The 21211-nt window shown below is 33.4% G+C and overlaps 4 non-coding genes across 4 annotated transcripts; all 4 read right to left on the minus strand.

Annotated features, from left to right (window-relative positions):
- Positions 1-919: 919 nt before the first annotated feature.
- LOC133295541 (U2 spliceosomal RNA) lies at positions 920-1115 on the minus strand. The gene has a single exon (XR_009749365.1). It is a non-coding gene; the product is annotated as a U2 spliceosomal RNA (small nuclear RNA).
- Positions 1116-2505: 1390 nt separating this feature from the next.
- On the minus strand, positions 2506-2608 carry LOC133295599 (U6 spliceosomal RNA). The gene has a single exon (XR_009749371.1). It is a non-coding gene; the product is annotated as a U6 spliceosomal RNA (small nuclear RNA).
- An 11766-nt stretch (positions 2609-14374) lies between these two features.
- Positions 14375-14570, minus strand: LOC133295592 (U2 spliceosomal RNA). Its single transcript, XR_009749368.1, has one exon. It is a non-coding gene; the product is annotated as a U2 spliceosomal RNA (small nuclear RNA).
- A 1697-nt stretch (positions 14571-16267) lies between these two features.
- On the minus strand, positions 16268-16370 carry LOC133295602 (U6 spliceosomal RNA). The gene has a single exon (XR_009749372.1). It is a non-coding gene; the product is annotated as a U6 spliceosomal RNA (small nuclear RNA).
- Positions 16371-21211: the final 4841 nt, after the last annotated feature.

A 21211-nucleotide genomic window follows, 5' to 3' on the forward strand; every position in this document is an offset into this window, starting at 1 on the left:
AATCATTAATTTGTCATCTTCTATCTTTTCCCATAAAAAAATAAAAAAAATATGGATGGGTACTTATTTAAAGTAAGTATTCAATTGAATCATGAAAAGCTATGTGCCTTCATTCAAATGAACCATTTTACCTCATTTGCGTAATGTGCCATGCACTAAACCACCTTTTTCTTGCTTTTGCACGTAACGCAGGATTTAGTTGGATCTCACTTAAAAAAGAGGAAAGCAAAAAAGCAAGAAAATACTTCACTAATTATGTAGATTGGGAATAGGAGTGAACCAATAAATCTTGGCAAGCAGCATAAACAACATTATTTGGTACGTAGTGCTTGTCCTTTAATTATCCAAATCTTCCTACTTTGTCCTAGACCCTTTTTTAAGGAATTGGTTTAACTCTTGTTCAATAAATCTATCGTGTAGACGTGAGTTCTATGTAAGACGGTTCCCTTAATTATAGTGAAGAACAAAAACGAAGGGTACAAGGTAGAAGCATGACATTTAATATTTCATACTGTACAGGCTATCAAAGTCTCAAAGATTCGGAAAAATCCCTTATCAGAGGCCTAGAGTGAAGTTTCCCACTGGAATTTGCTCGAAGAAATTTAGGTTTGAATCTGAAGGTCTTTGATGGTCGAAAAATTTGCTCAACTAGTTCAGATTCAATCTTATTTTCCCGTAATTTCTAGATTTAAACCAGTCCCCGGCCCGGTAAGAAGCACTGTAATTACTTATAGAGTTATATTCTCTAAAAAAATTCAATTTCTAGATTATTCAATAAAAAAGGGTAATGGACTCTCAGCAACATTAAACAAATTTTATCATTTAAATAGGCATATAAAACAAATTTTTAGTCAAAAAATAAGTCAATTGATCTGAGATATCAGCAATTTTAAGTTCACAAAGATTGGAATCAGGTTTTGTGGGGTGCGCCAGGCCAATGCTATAGTGCAACGCATGGGCGACGCTTGAGAGGCCCAGCAGCAAGCTACTGTAACGGACTCTCCCCCTCAAAAAATAAATTTAATATCATGTGGACCAATGGTCCACGTATCAGATATTAAACTGATAAGAACAGATACTACACTTGATCTTAGCCAAAAGGCCGAGAAAGGTATGCTTTGAAGAGTGGCTCGCAGTGGATTTTATAGCCAATTACATGCTCTCCTACCTTCTAGACTGGCCGAGCTGGGACACTTACGCATCCAAAACGTTAAAAGAAAAGAACATACAGCTATGTAGCCAATGCTATATAATGTTTGCATAATAGAGCTTATGAACTTCCAATCAACAATAGCAAATAAAGATTGAAAAACATCCATGTCTCAAAAAGTGGAAAGCATAGACGTCGAGAATGCACCGCAAAAGTGTTCTGTTGGACAGTGTTACAAGGCCTGAAAAAAAACCAGACAGCATTGTTTGCAATCTCCTTAGCTTCATATTCTGCAAAGGCACAACCTTTTGATTCCTTCTATCTAGGAATGTGCAAGTCTAACACTCGTCCTGGTTGAATTAATATATCATACAACACCATGTCTGTACCCCTCTTATGCAGATTGCCTGAGTCATAGAAGTAACCAAATCAGCACCCAAATGTAGATGCCCTTTTTATATATACTGAGTACTGCGAGATAAATCAAAAGATTTTACTTAAAAAGTGGCATTTGTCCAACTAATACGTGCTTCAATCAACCATAACTGCTGAGACTGAAATTCTAAAAATATGTGAAGATAAATGCATGCTTGAATAGAAAAAGTACAAAAGCATGGCTTTAGGATGTCGACTCCTTCAAAGAAAGCATATTTATCAAAGAATCATTTCCGTGAACAATCTCTTTCACTCAAGCAAACATAGCGAAAGGGGGATCTGATACATTGGACACTTTCAGAATATTTATATAAATGTGAACGAAATCATCCCTAATTGAATGAAAGACACCCTTAACAAAGTTAAAAATTAAATAGGGCATTTGACCAAGCAAAACTTCTATTCTCCATTAATACATGCAGCGAACACACAGCACAAAGATGGAAGAAGAGCTTGAGTGAAAATCAAAATACATTTGCTTAATTATTTCACTTTTCATTTTTATTAATCAAGAGGCATGAGATATGACTTTGCATAAGCAGCAAAGCATTTCTGAAGCAGTTGGATGTGATAAAATTGCACAAGAAATTCCAAGCCTGATCTCAGACAATTAGGAGAAAATCCATGACGAGGAATTCTTTAATAAAATAAGATTTCCCAAACTTCATAATCATACAGAATCGGGGCCAATAAATCAGTGCAATGGAACAAATGTCTCCTCATCTAATTTGACATACTTTTATTCCAGCCTCGATAGACATTTTTCAATTTATTCAAAAATAAGCAAGAGTAATTCGTAAACAAACTAAAGAGAGAAGCCACACTCGTTGAAATATACCACCCAGTATCACATAAGGTAGGCAAGGAAACCAGATTGAACAGAGAAACCCGAGAAGAAAATCCAGAGAGATGCGGAAAAAAAAAATTTGGACCATTTCTCGATTTGTGCGTGTCATCCTTGCGCAGGGGCCATGCTAATCTTCTCTGTATCGTTCCAATTTTATCGGATGTCCCCGAAGGGACAAGCAAAGACATTACCTTCGCGTATATAAACACTATCGAGTTTTATAAAATAATCGATGTGGCACTCCAACAACAGCAAACAACACACACTGCAATTAATAAAAATGAAGCATGACATAATCCTGCTCGGCCTTCACCGGAGGCATTCAAGATGCGTCTCAGTTAGTTGGAGAAAAGACCAATTACCTTCACTACTTCCTTCATCAAAGCAAACTCTCTGATAGACACTGATATTATAATGTATTTTATTATTATTATCTTTTGGCTAATTTGTTTTTAAATTATGTTTTGGCACAAAAGAATGAGTGGTGTAAATAGAACTAGCAACCTTTATTACTATCCGTAGCCTTCTAGACCTTTTGATTACTTTCCTCTCTAGCCTTGCTTTGACTTGACATCTCAGTTGTACTTTTATTCACTTATTACTATTTATATTATTTTATTACAATTATCTCGGTTTTTTAAGTTTTTATTTCTAAGTTTCTATAACATAAAGAAAATACGTGTGAAACAGAAAAAGTTTTTTAATAAATTTTGTCAAGACATTTGAGATCCCAGAGACGATCAAACGAGATCTTAACTTGGATCATGAACGAAAGAACAGTGAAGATGATCCCAGCATTCAATGAAGCACTCTGAATGATGATCATACAACCAATGAAAATGACTGCAGAAATGTTGGCAGGAGCCATCTAATAAACAAATGTCCCATCGACTTTCTAGAATATTGTGTTATTTGTTGAAGGTTATCAGTTCAAAAAAAAAATTAGAAACAGGGTTGGTTTTGAAATATTACATCAAAAAGATATCAAATTTGTAATATTCAATGATATTACTTTCGATTTAAAAAATTCTATAGTAAATGCAAGATATTATTATGCTCCAGTTTATATCAACCCAAATAATTATATTTTTATTTCTTAAGTTTATATGTGAACATTTATTAATACATCCAACATCATTGACATGACCTTTTTACTACGGAGGGAATTAACCAAGCTCTTGAAATTATCTTGCGGGGACTGTAATTTTATGATTTTTATAGTATCTAGGATCTCTCTAAAGTGAACATTTGTTCATTGCTATGGATTGCATTAAATTTTCAATGTATTGTTCACTCACATGATATGTATTTTATTTTAATTAAATTATTAACAAATAATTTATTTTTAAATTAAGTGAAAAGATAATTTGACAAAAAAAAAAGATATGCGTCATATTATGAATAAAAAATGTAGCAAAAAAACTCAATTCATCCTTATCTTCCGAAGATATTCTTCTCTGAAGTTGTTGTCTTGTTGATCCTAGATGTTCATTTCGTGCAATTAATTACTATCTTTCTTGAGAATTAAAAAACTAGGGCGTTTGGGGCAAAGACTCAAATCTCAATAACCATGTTGAGAATCAAATTGAAAGGGGAGAAGGTTTTACAAAATTTCTTTAATTGTTGTATTTTCATAGCATTCTTTATTTGTTCATAGAAATGAAGGTAAAGTTATTATTTAGAAAGACAACTTGAAGGTGGTATTTTACATTTAGCTAGCTAAATTTAGAAAGACAACTTCCAAATATAATAAGGGTTGTTTTGTAATTTTGTCATACTTTTCCATCAAAATTTTATCTCAATCAAACATGGACTCAATATATTTAACTCAATTTTTTCGGTTAAATTTCGCCCCAACCAAACAATTTTTTTTTTTTAACTTTTCTACCTACCTCATTTCTCCACCATATTCCTACTAAATCTATTTTCTTAGTAAAAAAAAATTTCTCTCAAACCAAATGCCATCTGAAAGGATATGCTAAACTCAGTTGATCTTGTACGAACTCTATCAGCCAAATATAATTTAATTTATTAATCACACCAGTGAAAATAATTATTGTTGAATATAATCGATGATGGAGAAGCTCACAGTTAGAGCTGTCAAAATGGGTCAACCCAGCCCATTTAGCCCTACCCCGCGTGGGTTAGGGCCAAAAAGCCCACAATGGTATAGGCCCGCATGGGCCAAAAGCCCTAAGGGTTAGGGCTAGCCCATGGGCCTTCCAAAAATTTAATATATATTTTTTTGTTTAAAAAAAATTCATATTTGATATAGCAATGTATCTCAAAAGTCCTTACCTGCATTAAAAATAGATTAAGGAGCAACATTTTCTCATAAAATAATGAATAAAAATAAAATGATGAGACAAACCAGATATAGTCCTTAAGCATATTGCTACACGCTTTGGTTACTGCATGTTTCTATACGTTTTCTTAATGAAAAGTGGTCTTCCACAAATTGCAATCTGGCCTGCGCCTGGTTCATTCTCTAGTTGCACAAAACTTTTACAGCACTAAAAATAAATTGGAAGGGAAATATGTAACCACACATTGAATTGTTACACTTGTTGGAATTGTTTAAATTTATACTCGAAAGGCTTCTCGCATGCTCTTCACATGGGACAGTTGTTCACTGTTTCATCAACACTGCAAGATGTAGCATATGAATAGACTCAGACAAGCTAAATTTTTTTTCACAAAGGCAAATGGAACTCTCATAAATCATAATGGATCAGGATTTATACATTCATTGTCAAATATACAGCAGCAGCAGTGGCCTCAACTTCGCAGGATCAATTCTGCACAAAATCAATGTAAATACTAAATATCATCACAATTAAATCAATTAAGCTCAACCTACACAGAATAAATGGATCTAAACTATAAATTTCAACTAGCTACTAACAGAAATACCTCTCTAATCTTCAATTTGAACTTCTTGATGCACATTGGCTTATGATGTTGTTGTTTCATGATCACTAGTATTAGAATCATCTTCATCTAAAACTCATAACCAATTGAAACAAAACTACTAAATTAGACAATCAATCCCTACATAACCAAGCAATATTAAAATATTATAATGGAAATATTAATAATATTTGGCTATGTAGGGATGTATTAAAAATAAAATAAAATATTAATAATATTATAATGGAAATATTATAATATTTTAATATTGCTTGGTTATGTAGCGATTGATTGTCTAATTTAGTAGTTTTGTTTCAATTGGTTATGAGTTTTAGATGAAGATGATTCTAATACTAGTGATCATGAAACAACAACATCATAAGCCAATGTGCATCAAGAAGTTCAAATTGAAGATTAGAGAGGTATTTCTGTTAGTAGCTAGTTGAAATTTATAGTTTAGATCCATTTATTCTGTGTAGGTTGAGCTTAATTGATTTAATTGTGATGATATTTAGTATTTACATTGATTTTGTGCAGAATTGATCCTGCGAAGTTGAGGCCACTGCTGCTGCTGTATATTTGACAATGAATGTATAAATCCTGATCCATTATGATTTATGAGAGTTCCATTTGCCTTTGTGAAAAAAAATTTAGCTTGTCTGAGAGTCTATTCATATGCTACATCTTGCAGTGCTGATGAAACAGTGAACAACTGTCCCATGTGAAGAGCATGCGAGAAGCCTTTCGAGTATAAATTTAAACAATTCCAACAAGTGTAACAATTCAATGTGTGGTTACATATTTCCCTTCCAATTTATTTTTAGTGCTGTAAAAGTTTTGTGCAACTAGAGAATGAACCAGGCGCAGGCCAGATTGCAATTTGTGGAAGACCACTTTTCATTAAGAAAACGTATAGAAACATGCAGTAACCAAAGCGTGTAGCAATATGCTTAAGGACTATATCTGGTTTGTCTCATCATTTTATTTTTATTCATTATTTTATGAGAAAATGTTGCTCCTTAATCTATTTTTAATGCAGGTAAGGACTTTTGAGATACATTGCTATATCAAATATGAATTTTTTTTAAACAAAAAAATATATATTAAATTTTTGGAAGGCCCATGGGCTAGCCCTAACCCTTAGGGCTTTTGGCCCATGCGGGCCTATACCATTGTGGGCTTTTTGGCCCTAACCTACGCGGGCTAAGACTAAATGGGCTGGGTTGCCCATTTTGACAGCTCTAGCATTAAGCAATTCCTTCAGTTTTATCTTCCTCTCAGAGGTTTTTCAATTGTAATAATTATCAAGAAAAACACTAGATAAACCATACAGATCCATGATACCTTTGGCCGATCCACATCTCAAAAGAATAAATAAGTGAAAATGGATAAAATCTTTGGGACAAATGTTTTTGTTTTTTCACTAAAAAAGTTTTTGTCTCATATTCGCACTAATATAAAAGTGAGTGTCTCAGATATAGAAATTTTTTCTGCAACAAAAATAAAAGCAATAAACCCATAATCTTTTGCAGATATCAACTACAATACTATTTCCACACAACAGCAGCAATAACAATTTAACATTTTTTTTTCGGTAAACATAAAAATTTTACAATTAAAATAGCTTGAGTTTGTTGCGGCAGAATTAGAACTCCGTAAGTGACTCCGCAGATGAACAGATAGCATAGAATACGTCTAGGGGAATGGCATAAATATTGTTAATTTCATTTTTAACTATGGAAGAGGCTTCCCTTTAACCAATACCAAAATAAAGAATAACTAATATAATATCCCATATTAGAATTTAATACCAAATTAATTTTCTCAAAATATAATTCCTTTAAAAAAAAAATTATTATTTATAAAGATCTATTCCTTATTTAATTAAGATTTAGGTTAGATATAGGCTTAGTTCATTAGTGTTTTTTTATATATTGTACTCTCCTGAATCAATTCAATATACAAATTTATTTTATGCTCTTCTCGTCTCTTGTTATTTAAAGGAAGCTTTGGTCAATTTTTCTTTTGATGATACTGAATTATTTCACTGTCGTTATTATTGACCACACATCAGGCTTCACTTTTCTGGTCTATTTCATAATCCAAGAGATCCTGACAACATAAAAGCAAATTATGTTTCATGAACCATGTACATATAGAGTAGTTTCTATAATAAATTAATAAATCATCGCCAAAAATTACTAGTTAAATTTTATCAATATTAATTACTAGCAAAAGTAGACCTTTTTGAAAAATTTCTCTTCTGTTGACATTTTTCGTATATAATGACATGTAGGGATTGGTCATAGGAAGGAGCCAAAATTTGGTTGATGATGCAAGAAAGAAGAAATTAATCTATCTTGGAGATGGAAATGTGGACTTTTGTCCTAGTTTGAAGCTCAAAGATAGTTATTATTTGAAGCCAAGAATGAATTTTCCACTGTGTAATTTAGTATCTAAAAACTCGAATAAGATAAAGGCCTATGATATATATAGTTTTTCAAGTTAAAAATGATAAGGATTAAGTCATAAAAGAGCAGTTTATTTACATATTTGTTTATTATGTTGACTTTTAAATTTTAATGATATTTCTCACCTAGTTATTGTGTTTATATAGGGAGAAAGAAAGAGAAAACAAAATTTCAAAAGGATGTTGGCGCGAATCTGCACGGGCATGGGTTCTGAGCTGCACCGTGAAGACCTGATAGGAGTGTTCATCAACCGATCCAAATCGATTCAAACCGCGATGACCGAACCGAAGGTGATCCCAGCATTCAATGAAGCACTCTGAATGATGATCATACAACCAATGAAAATGACTGCAGAAATGTTGGCAGGAGCCATCTAATAAACAAATGTCCCATCGACTTTCTAGATTTGTGTTATTTGTTGAAGGTTATCAGTTCAATAAAAAAATTAGAAACAGGGTTCATTTTGAAATATTACATCAAAAAGATATCAAATTTGTAAAATTCAATGGTATTACTTTCGATTTAAAAAGTTCTATAGTAAATGCAAGATACTATTATGCTCCAGTTTATATCAACCCAAATAATTACATTTTCATTTCTTAAGTTTATATGTCAACATTTATTAATGAGTTTTATTAATCTTACGTTAAGAGAGATAGTTATATCATATAATGGAGACAAACAAGAGAGCTTCACCATCCAAAAAAAAAAAGTGACACAATTATTGAATGGTGTGTAGGAGAGAAAACTTATGTCATGTGACATAAGAATAGTTTTATTAATACATCCAACATCATTGACATGACATTTTTACTACGGAGGAAATTAACCAAGCTCTTGAAATTATCTTCCGGGGGGACTGTAATTTTATGATTTTTATAGTACTTAGGATCTCTCTAAAGTGAAAATTTGTTCATTGCTATGGATTGCATTAAATTTTTAATATATTGTTCACTCACAATATGGTATGTATTTTATTTTTATTAAATTATTAATAAATAATTTATTTTTAAAATTAAGTGAAAATATAATTTGACAAAAAAAAGAAGAAGATATGTGTCATATTATGAATAAAAAATGCAGCAAAAATTCAATTCATCCTTATCTTCCGAAGATATTCTCCTCTGAAGTTGCTGTCTTGTTGATCCTAGATGCTCATCCTGTGCAATTAATTACTATCCTTCTTGAGAACTAAAAAACTAGGGCCTTTGGGGCATAGACTCAAATCTCAATAACCTTGTTGAGAATCAAAAACCCCATTATGGTAAGACCCTCTTTGAGATTCTTCTCATTGCCATTTGAGTAGTTCAAAGAAGAATAGAGTATTAAAGGAGAAAGCATTAGACAAAGTGTATATATAAATGCATAGATTGTTGTGAATCCCTAGAAGCAAAACTCATCAGGGAACGTTTGGTTAAGGAGGAATTTTTTGAATACTAGAAAAATGTAATTGATAGAAAAATGGTTGGAAAGTGAGTTTAGTAGAAAAATGTAAAAAAAATTGTTTGGTAGGTCAAAATAATACCGGGAAAATTGAATGAAATTCCTGAATGTGTATTTGGTTGAAAAGAAAATAATGATAGAAAAATTTATTAAAATTACAAAATAACATTTTTAGAAATAACCCTTTATGGGATTGGTTTTAATGTTATAAAATACAGAATAATATCATCTAATATGATATTATACAAAACACAGTATAATGTTAAAATTTCATTAAAACTTATAATATCAAACGTTATCTTTTAATTAATATGAAGAGGTTTAATTTTTTATTTTATTTTTCAGTTTACATGTAATAATACAATTGCATGGTGCACAGGGAAAGCCATATGGAAGACCTGGTAGGCGTGTTCTCAACCTATGCAAATCGATTCAAATCGCGGTGATCGAACCGAATAACCGATAACCAAATAAATTGAAAATCAAAAAACCGAAAACCGAAAAAAAACCGCAAATTTTAATTTGATTGGATTGGTTTTTGGATTGATTGATGAAAATCGATCCAATCCAAACCGATTCAATGTATTAATTTTTCTTTACCTACTTGGACCTTTCCCCAATCATAGCTCAAAAATTTTTAAACTCAAGACTCATTAACCCATCAACTAAACCCAAGAAAAAACCTAGTCACATCTTATCAACATAATTTCATTATTGTAGAGCTTCATATCTCATTGCCAAAAAAAAAATTATATTATCGTTTACTGATACTTGTATTTCAAAAGATTTTTTTTACAAAGTCAATATATACAAAAGATGTTATTTGCACAATAATCATGAAACAAATTTTAGGATTTTCAAAAAATCGAAAACCAATCCAATCCAAACCGAAAAAAATTGGATTGGATTGGATCAGATTTGAAGAAAAATCCAAACCGAATGGATAATTACATGGTCAAACCGAAGGGATTGGATCAGATGATTTTTGCTTTCAAAACCGATCCAATCCAGACCGTGAACACCCCTAAGACCTGAGCCATTTTCCAGAAAAGTGGCGCGATCTGGCGCCACTATGGTGCGATCCTGCGCCAACCAGATTCCCCTGGGCCACTTACCAGAGAAGTGGCGCGATCTGGCGCCATTGTGACGCGATCCTGCGCCAGTTAGGTTGCAGGCCTACGTTCCAGAGAAGTGGCGCGGTTCCGCCCCATAGTTCTGAAAGGGCAATTTTGGAAGAAGCGAACCAGGATTATAAAAAGAACGTTGTGAGGGTTTATTCAAGACACTTTTCGTCGACCGAGAAAAACAAGGATTTCAGAAGGAGAAGAGGAACAAAGGATTGTTCTTAGTCTTCTTTTTGTAATTACATTCTTTCATCTTTATCTTTTATAATTTTATGTCAGCCACGATCATGGTTGGCTAGTACTCTTTATTGTAGTTAGGGTCACAAACCCTATGTGAACCCTTTTTACAACGGATTGGTTTATAATTACACTTTTATATATTTATATTTATCTCTACTCTGTGCGTAATTTCTATCTTCTTTGTTAGAATTGATCAATCTAATAGTTGATGATGATTTGAGGGTAAGAACACTAAATTGGAATATTGGGATTTTTGATCTTGAATGGGAGTAGGATAACAATTTGTATGCGTGCTAGGAATAAACGTATATATTATTGCAGATGTTTTAATTTATCGCGTTCATTGCTTAATTCTATGAGGAACATTGCAAGGAATTGGGCCTCCAATTGGGGTTAAAGGGTGAAACTTGCAAGGAATTGGGGGTTAGCAACTTGATATTTTTAGATGATAAATGATCTAAGTATTTATTTAAATGCGTATTTTTAAGTCAATCCAGAGTAAAAAGAGGGGATCATATGGTGAGTGCACTCTAGCTACAATGTTTTCTTATATTTTATTAAATCAATCTTGGTTTTATTTTTCATAACAAAAATCCAAAAATACGTCTTTATCCTAGTCTTATTGTTAATCAAATCCACAATATTTTGTCACATATATTTGAACTCTTTCCGTCTTAAAAGGAACGATTACTTGATATTTGATCACAATTCTTGTGGAGACGATACTTTTCTTATCACTATATTACTTGTGCGATCAGAACACTTCCCGGTGAGCGTCAGGTACATGCCTGGAGAGATGGAGAAGAGCTTGAGCAAGTTCTGCTCCATATTATCAACAAAGCTATTGGTGAAGGAAACGGCATTAGTAGTTCTACTCCAACAACAATCTCAATTGATTGCAAGTTGAGGCCAATTTCAATTGATGCTCATGAGCCTTTACCTGAAGCCCTCCCAGTTCCTCATTAACTAGTAACTAACATTGCAGAGGATGAAGAATGATATCAAACTACTCTGTTTCTAGTGGCTTGTCAAACTCTGCATGTTTCTCTTATTGTCCTTTTTTTTCACTGAAAATGTACCAGGCTTTGACATTTTATTATTGATGATGAAATAAAATATATCACGTTGAATAAAAGTATACAAAATTCTCTTTGGAATCTAAAGTTTCCAGCCACTCAATATTAAATTTATTCAAGGGTAACTGTTGGAATTACTTTTGATTCTAGTGTATTTTCAAAGAAATAGTGCAGCTTGAAGGCTCACAATATGTTAACTTTAGTGGAATTAATTCAGAATCTAAATTTAATTTGAATTTAATACTGACACATTTTTATTATAAATTTTTTTGTCATTATTAATCATATGTTTTCATATATCATTAACGATATCTATCTTCATAGGTTGTAGTTATGAAGGATAAATTTTTAATAATATGAAGAAATCTCATTATGATGTTGTTTTGCATGTTAGTATTTGCTTTCTCAAATTTTCTTATTATTTTTTTGTCAAGATGAGAAGAGAAACAGCGGAAGGCTTTGTGACTTCGACATAATCAGGAAAGTTTATAGAAACCTCCCCAATGGAGCTAGTTTTCGATAGCCCCTGCATACAACCCCAGAAATTACATCACATTCTGACATAAACAACAACCTCACAAAGATAAACTAATTAAAAATTAATGATGGAGAGAAACAATTCATACCGTTGAAATATATAATTGGATGGTATAATCTTAAATATTAACCCTAAAATAATTTTGAATAATTTATGTAAAATTACGAAAATTACGTAGGCAAGAACCAAGAGCAATAAAATATCACTTTTAAAAACTTGTACCAAAGTGTACTGTTGAACTTTCAGTGGAGAAATTTCTTGTTTCTTTTATTTCTTTAAACGAAAAAGAGGAGTAAAGAGAGGAAAAACACACATAAGGTTTTTACTTGTTCAGAAACTTGTGTTACCAAGTTTCCTACGTCAAGGATCAATTAGGGAGACCACTCCCTGGCACTTGCACTAATTAAAACAAGAAAGAACAGGGTACACAATCTTCAGTTACAGACTTAAAACCAAAGCCCCACAGAAAACCCTAAAGCCCCAAATATTACACGGACCAAATCAAGAAATCAGCCACTGTCATGCTATTACAAACACAGCAGTATACCAGATCACACATGCACATGCTCAGGTTACCAGGAATCCACAACACAAGAGAATCCTCCTCTAGCACCGCATGAAGCTCCTAGACGATCCAACCCTGAATCTGTCCTCATCAAGAACACCACCAACCAGTCGATTGGAACCTGCAATCAAAGCCACAAGGACAAACAGAAGAGAACAAAACCAGAAAATAGCAAGGAGCAAGATCAAATTGGTCACAATGGGTTTTGGTTAAGAAACCCTAGCAGAGCTTCACAAGGGGACCGAAGAAAAATATCGTGAAAAATGAGAGAGCAAGAAAGCGATACAAATCAGCAACTGATACTGCACAAGTCTATTAACTACATGAAATAAAGAAACGCAGCGTTTCATTTTATGTATTAACATAAAATGACTTAAATGCCCTCTAACAAATATGCATAACAGAACATACTATAAGGCTACTTATGGGAATACTCAATGCACATATAACATGTACAAATACTTTTAACTTTTAAGCTACAAAATAATTTGAAGGCATGCCCACCAAAAATACACCAAATGAGCGAGGAAATCCCTCGTGTACAACTTCCCTCGATTGGAAGATGCAAATATATTTTTTGGGGTAGTTAAGATTATGGTCAATGTTTAACTAAAAGACCCAATCTTTCTTTCCCCATCACTATGTCGTGCCCATTATCATTAATTTGTCATCTTCTGCCTTTTCCCATAAAAAATAAAAAAAAATATGGATGGGTACTTAATTAAATTAAGTGTTCAATTGAATCATGAAAAGCTATATGCCTTCATTCAAATGCACCATTTTACCTCATTTGCGTAATGTGCCATGCACTAAACCACCTTTTTCTTGCTTTTGCACGTAACGCAGGACATGGTTGGATCTCACTTAAAAAAGAGGAAAGAAAAAAAGCAAGAAAATACTTCACTAATTATGTAGATTGGGAATAGAAGTGAACCAATAAATCTTGGCAAGCAGCATAAACAACATTATTTGGTACGTAGTGCTTGTCCTTTAATTATCCAAATCTTCCTACTATGTGCTAGACCCTTTTTTAAGGAATTGGTTTAATTCTTGTTCAATAAATCTGTCGTGTAGACGTGAGTTCTATGTAAGACGATTCCCTTAATTATAGTGAAGAACAAAAACGAAGTGTACAAGGTAGAAGAAGCATGACATTTAATATTTCATGCTGTACAGGCTATCAAAGTCTCAAATATTCGGTAAAATTTCTTATCAAGGCATAGAGTGAAGTTTCCCACTGGAAATTGCTCGAAGAAATTTAGGTTTGAATCTGATGGTCTTTGATGGTCGAAAAATTTGCTCAACTAGTTCAGATTCAATCTCATTTTCCCGTAATTTCTAGATTTAAACCAGTCCCCGGCCCGATAAGAAGCACTGTAATTACTTATAGAGTTATATTCTCTAAAAAAATTCAATTTCTAGATTATTCAATAAAAAAGGGTAATGGACTCTCAGCAACATTAAAAAAAATTTATCATTTAAATAGGCATATAAAACAAATTTTTAGTCAAAAAATAAGTCAATTGATCTGAGATATCAGCAATTTTAAGTTCACAAAGATTGGAATCAGGTTTAGTGGGGTGCGCCAGGCCAATGCTATAGTGCAACGCATGGGCGACGCTTGAGAGGCCCAGCAGCAAGCTACTGTAACGGACTCTCCCCCTCAAGAAATAAATTTAATATCATGTGGACCAATGGTCCACGTATCAGATATTAAACTGATAAGAACAGATACTACACTTGATCTTAGCCAAAAGGCCGAGAAAGGTATGCTTTGAAGAGTGGCTCGCAGTGGATTTTATAGCCAACTACATGCTCTCCTACCTTCTAGACTGGCCGAGCTGGGACACTTACGCATCCAAAACGTTAAAAGAAAAGTACATACAGCTATGTAGCCAATGCTATATAATGTTTGCATAATAGAGCTTATGAACTTCCAATCAACAATAGCAAATAAAGATTGAAAACATCCATGTCTCAAAAAGTGGAAAGCATAGACGTCGAGAATGCACCGCAAAAGTGTTCTGTTGGACAGTGTTACAAGGCCTGAAAAAAAACCAGAAAGCATTGTTTGCAATCTCCTTAGCTTCATATTCTGCAAAGGCACAACCTTTTGATTCCTTCTATCTAGGAATGTGCAAGTCTAACACTCGTCCTGGTTGAATTAATATATCATACAACACCATGTCTGTACCCCTCTTATGCAGATTGCCTGAGTCATATAGAAGTAAAAAAATCAGCACCCAAATGCCCAAATGTAGATGCCCTTTTTATATATACTGAGTACTGAGAGATAAATCAAAAGATTTTACTTAAAAAGTGGCATTTGTCCAACTAATACGTCCTTCAATCAACCATAACTGCTGAGACTGAAATTCTAAAAATATGTGAAGATAAATGCATGCTTGAATAGAAAAAGTACAAAAGCATGGCTTTAGGATGTCGACTCCTTCAAAGAAAGCATATTTATCAAAGAATCATTTCCGTGAACAATCTCTTTCACTCAAGCAAACATAGCGAAAGGGGGATGTGATACATTGGACACTTTCAGAATATTTATATAAATGTGAACGAAATCATCCCTAATTGAATGAAAGACACCATTAACAAAGTTAAAAATTATATAGGGCATTTGACCAAGCAAAACTTCTATTCTCCATTAATACATGCAGCGAACACACAGCACAAAGATGGAAGAAGAGCTTGAGTGAAAATCAAAATACATTTGCTTAATTATCTCCAACATCAAAATGTAAAGAGAAATTTCAGTTTTCACTTTAAAAGGCTAACTTATCCTATACTAGTTACCCTCCTTCTTAACTAATAAAAAATTTATTTGCATGTGAGAAATCTTGTAATGCAATAACATAAGATACATAGCCTAGATCCATTACCTAATCAAGAGGCATGAGATATGACTTTGCATAAGCAGCAAAGCATTTCTGAAGCAGTTGGATGTTATAAAATTGCACAAGAAATTCCCAGCCAGATCTCAGACAATTAGGAGAAAATCCATGACAAGGAATTCTATAATAAAATAAGATTTCCCAAACTTCATATTCTTAGAGAATCGGGGCCAATAAATCAGTGCAATGGAACAAATGTCTCCTCATCTAATTTATGCCGAACAAGAACAGGCGCTCAACATTTGAACACAGTAATTACAAAGACAATAAACATAAGAACTAACTATAATATCTCACTCACCAACCAAAAAATAAAAAACAAAACACTGACCATCAAACGTCAAAACCTTGATACTAACAGTTCACGTAATTTGACATACTTTTATTCCAGCCTCGATAGACATTTTTCAATTTATTCAAAATAAGCAAGAGTACTTCTTAAACAAACTAAAGAGAGAAGCCATACTCGTTGAAATACACCACCCAGTATCATATAAGGTAGGCAAGGAAACCAGAATGAACAGAGAAACCCCAGAAGAAAATCCAGAGAAATGCGGGAAAAAAAAATTTGGACCATTTCTCGATTTGTGCGTGTCATCCTTGCGCAGGGGCCATGCTAATCTTCTCTGTATCGTTCCAATTTTATCGGATGTCCCCGAAGGGACAAGCAAAGACATTACCTTCGCGTATATAAACACTATCGAGTTTTATAAAATACTCGAGGTGGGACTCGAACAACACACACTGCAATTAATAAAAATGTAGCATGACACACAATCCTGCTCGGCCTTCACCGGAGGCATTCAAGATGCGTCTCAGTCAGTTGGAGAAAAGACCAAGTACCTTCCCTCCTTCCTTCATCAAAGCAAACTCTCTGATAGATACTGATATTACAATTATTTTATTATTATTATCTTTTGGCTAGTTTGTTTTTAAATTATGTTTTGGCACAAAAGAATGAGTGGTGTAAATAGAACTAGCTACCTTTATTATTATCCGTAGCCTTCTAGACCTTTTGATTACTTTCCTCTCTAGCCTTGCTTTGACTTGACATCTCAGTTGTACTTTTATTTACTTATTACTATTTATATTATTTTTATACAATTATCTCGGTTTTTTAAGTTTTTATTTCTAAGTTTCGATAACATAAATAAAATAAGTGTGAAACAGAAAAAGTTTTTTAATAAATTTTGTCAAGACATTTGAGATCCCAGAGACGATCAAACGAGATCTTAACTTGGATCACGAAAGAAAGAACAGTGAAGAGCATTCAATGAAGCACTCTGATTGATGATCATACAACCAATGAAAATGACTGCAGAAATGTTGGCAGGAACCATCTAATAAACAAATGTCCCATCGACTTTCTAGAATTGTGTTATTTGTTGAAGGTTATCAGTTCAAAAAAAAAAAAATTAGAAACAGGGTTGATTTTGAAATATTACATCAAAAAGATATCAAATTTGTAAAATTCAATGGTATTACTTTCGATTTAAAAAGTTCTATAGTAAATGCAAGATATTATTATGCTGCAGTTTATATCAATCCAAATAATTATATTTTTATTTCTTAACTTTATATGTGAACATTTATTAATACATCCAATATCATTGACATGGCCTTTTTACTACGGAGGGAATTAGGCTTTTTCACCCTTTTGTCCCTTATTAATTAATTAATAATCATTTTGCTCCTTATTTGAAACTATTTATCAATCTGCTCCTCTTTAGTCGACTACCTTGCATTTTTAATCGACTAAATGGCCAAAACAGACAAAAAATAGCTGCTGGGAGATTTAGTCGACTAAATCTTCATATTTGACCAAAAAAAATAAGTCAGTATGATTGTAATCGATTAAGTAGGGAGATTTAATCGACTAAATCTCCCGACAATCGTTTAGTCGATTAAAAATGCAAGGTAGTCGATTAAAGAGAGGCAGATTGGTAGATAATTTCGAATTAGGGACAAAATAATTATTAATTAATTAATAAGGGACAAAAGGGTGAAATAGCCGAGGGAATTAACCAAGCTCTTGAAATTATCTTGCGTGGACTGTAATTTTATGATTTTTATAGTATCTAGGATCTCTCTAAAGTGAAAATTTGTTCATTGCTATGCATTGCATTAAATTTTTAATATATTGTTCACTCAGAATATGATATATATTTTATTTTTGTTAAATTTTTAATAAATAATTTATTTTTAAAATAATTGAAAAAATAATTTGACCAAAAAAAAAAAGATATGTGTCATATTATGAATAAAAAATGCAGCAAAAACTCAATTCATCCTTATCTTCCGAAGATATTCTCATCTGAAGTTGTTGTCTTGTTGATCCTAGATGCTCATCCTGTGCAATTAATTACTATCCTCATTGAGAACTAAAAAACTAGAGCCTTTGGGGCAAAGACTCAAATCTCAACAACCATGTTGAGAATCAAACACCCCATTATGGTAAGACCCTCTTTGAGATTCTTCTCGTTGCCATTTGAGTAGTTCAAAGAAGAATAGAGTATTAAAGGAGAAAGCATTAGACAAAGTGTACATATAAAGGCATAGATTGTTGTGATTCCCCTAGAAGCAAAACCCATGAAAGACCAAACTTTTTGGTAAGCTGAATCAGCTTTGACTTCTAAATTAAGAGAAGGGATGTCTTCAAGTGATAGAGGCTTTGAGTAACCAAAACTGAGCAAAGGATTAATCCAAGAGAATGTCAATTTTTCTAAGAAGTGTGGCATGGCCTAGTCCTGTTTCTTTATTTTCATCCTTTTGAACTAGTCTTGTTTTTATTATTTATTTATTTTTATCTTTATAACATATAATATAGTAATTTTATGTTAACTATAAATTTTTCTTTGCTTAATTTTTATTTAAAAAAATTATATTAATTTATTACTTAATATATTAAAAAAGTATATTTATTTATAACCGGTTTAACCATGGTTTACAGTTGGACTAGTAAACAATAAATCGTGAACTAGTATTTTATCAGTTTAATGGTCGGTTCATTTTTATTTATTTTTTAAAATGATGCTATCAAGTGTTAAATTTAAGGAAATAGTTATAAAGACAATGTAGTGGAATCCACTGTCTTTAAAAAAAAATAGATCCATGTTACGTGTAAGTTGTATTTTCTTATTCGATGATAAGCCTCAATGGGTCTCTTGAATTCTTATACAAGACTCTGTAACTAACTCCTATTACAAGCAATGACATACAATAGCTAACACGTAACAATACATGTGACAGTAGCTTACACACACGTCAGCTTGCACTTGCTTAACACTACTTACAAACTAATACACCAAAGCAACTAACTACTAAACTCCTACTTACAAATACAATAGAACAACTAACTCCTTACACGTAACATTACCCACCCCTACAAAATGGACCTTGTCCTCAAGGTCCAAATGAGGTAAAAAAAAATTCACTCATCCATACCCACATGGTGGAGGCAGTATGTCAAGCAGCTTTTTATTCTCCATGGACAACTCAAAATCAGCAATTGTTCCAGACACACGGGTTTGGAAAATAGGTTTGGTTAAGAAACCATACTTTTCGGTGACCTTGTAAGGGGTGGTGTAGATTTGCATGTATCCTTTTTTTGTAATCTGCTTGCCAAGTTTCTGTTTTTCGTGAGCAATCTTGAGGTTTGCTTTAAGAGCTTCGGTTGATGAGTTGTTATGGCATGCTATGATCTTGCAATCCTTTATTTGTAAGAGCATGGTCTCATTGGCAGCCGAACTGACTACCACTGGATCATCTATAAATGACTCTACATGATACTCAGAATGTGATTGAGAAATTTTTTTAGAGGCAGAGCTAACTAATTGATGAAACATTGATCTTTCTGATTGATGTAATTGAAACTGATCAACACTCCTGATTGACCTAACCTCCAGTAGACAATTGTGATTGAAGAACTCCTTGAATGTTAATCTTTCATCATGATTTCGACGTAAAAGGCTTTTGCAAAGATCCAAGCAATCAAAATGTTGCTCTTTTAAAGCCTTCGGTGGAAAGTGCAGTTCAGTACATGCCAAAATATTTTGAAAAAACTGCAATTGACTATTTCCATCAAATGGCGACTTCCCAATCACTAGCTGATACAATATTGCACCAACACTCCATAAATCAACATTGGCATCATACTTTTGAATTTGAATTATCTCTGAAGCCATGTAATAAGGTGAATCACACAGTGTATCTGCCAACCCTTGGGGTGGTAGAGACCTTGCAAAATCAATATCCCATATTTTTAGTAAAGAAAATCCTCCAAGGTCCCAATAGAACAAGGGGTCAGATAGCATCATGGACCAATACCTTGTATTTAGGGTAGGCATTTCATCAAACATGTGCCTGGCATACTCATTCTTGGCAAGATTGGACAGCAAGGGAACGTTGAAGATCCCCCCAAATTTGGGTTTCATCATTTTCTTCTCAAAGCCAACCTTCGCAGTGCTACTCAACTAGCTCTATAGAAGGAACAGATAGGCAAGAAACTAGGACTTCAACGACACAAAGAAAATGAAGGAATAGAGAGGCAAAAGACCATATGAAAGAAAAAAGACCCTTGATATTATTGGCATTGTAAATGAAAAGAAATCCTCCAGGATCCCAAAAGAACAAAGGGTCAGATATCATCACCCTACCAAATAGAAAACATGCATTATTTTTCTCGCAGCATTTATATGAGGCAAAAAATATGACCTTGAAGTGAGATGTATCATCATGGTCCGACATTTCACCGAACACCTGGTGTGCATAACCAGATAATTTCTGCTCATGTGCACTGGACGCTATTGCTTCATGCGCTAAGAAGCTCAACTGAATGAACTCCTCCTTTGTTTTTTTAGATCTTTTTGAGCAAGATTCAACTGGTTCTGCAATTCTGAACTCTTTGCAACCCTTGGGGTTTGTGTATCTGGTGGAGAGGAGGTGGGTCTCGGTGAATTCCGCTCAACCACGGGCTTTGAATTCAAAAATCGCAGTGATTGTCCCACAGATAGATGCAAATTTTGCAAGGGAGATGGTGATTCTGATTCTGATTTTCGTAGCTCTTTCTTTGAAAATGATTTCTTTTCCTTCGATTCAGCCATTTTATTATTGGCTTCTTTATTTTCTTCCTCATTCACCTTACTTTCTCCTCCCATTGTGTCCACCGTCCGCACCAAAACGCCATTGCCGAAGGACGACTGCTGCAGATCCATCAAATCAAGCGAGTCCACAACATCAACCGACACCTTCTTGGGAGCATGGTGGATTTTCTTGAAGCAATTTTGATCTTGCGTTGCACTTGCTGTCACAGCATCAATACCCAAAATTGCAGCATGAATTTGCTGCAACAGATTATTGATCTTGGAGAACAAAGCTCGATCTTCAATAAGACCTTTTTCCATTCTCATTAAAAAATGACAAGTTCACAATGGTGAAAGCACCAATGTTAGAACAGAGTTCTAAGGAAAGAAAGAAACCAACAAATGTATTTTCTTATTCGATGATA

Source organism: Gastrolobium bilobum, unplaced genomic scaffold (assembly GCF_033153095.1).
Source record: "Gastrolobium bilobum isolate Gb01-03AN ecotype WA unplaced genomic scaffold, APGP_CSIRO_Gbil_v1 utg21876, whole genome shotgun sequence".
NCBI classification, from domain to species: domain Eukaryota; kingdom Viridiplantae; phylum Streptophyta; class Magnoliopsida; order Fabales; family Fabaceae; genus Gastrolobium; species Gastrolobium bilobum.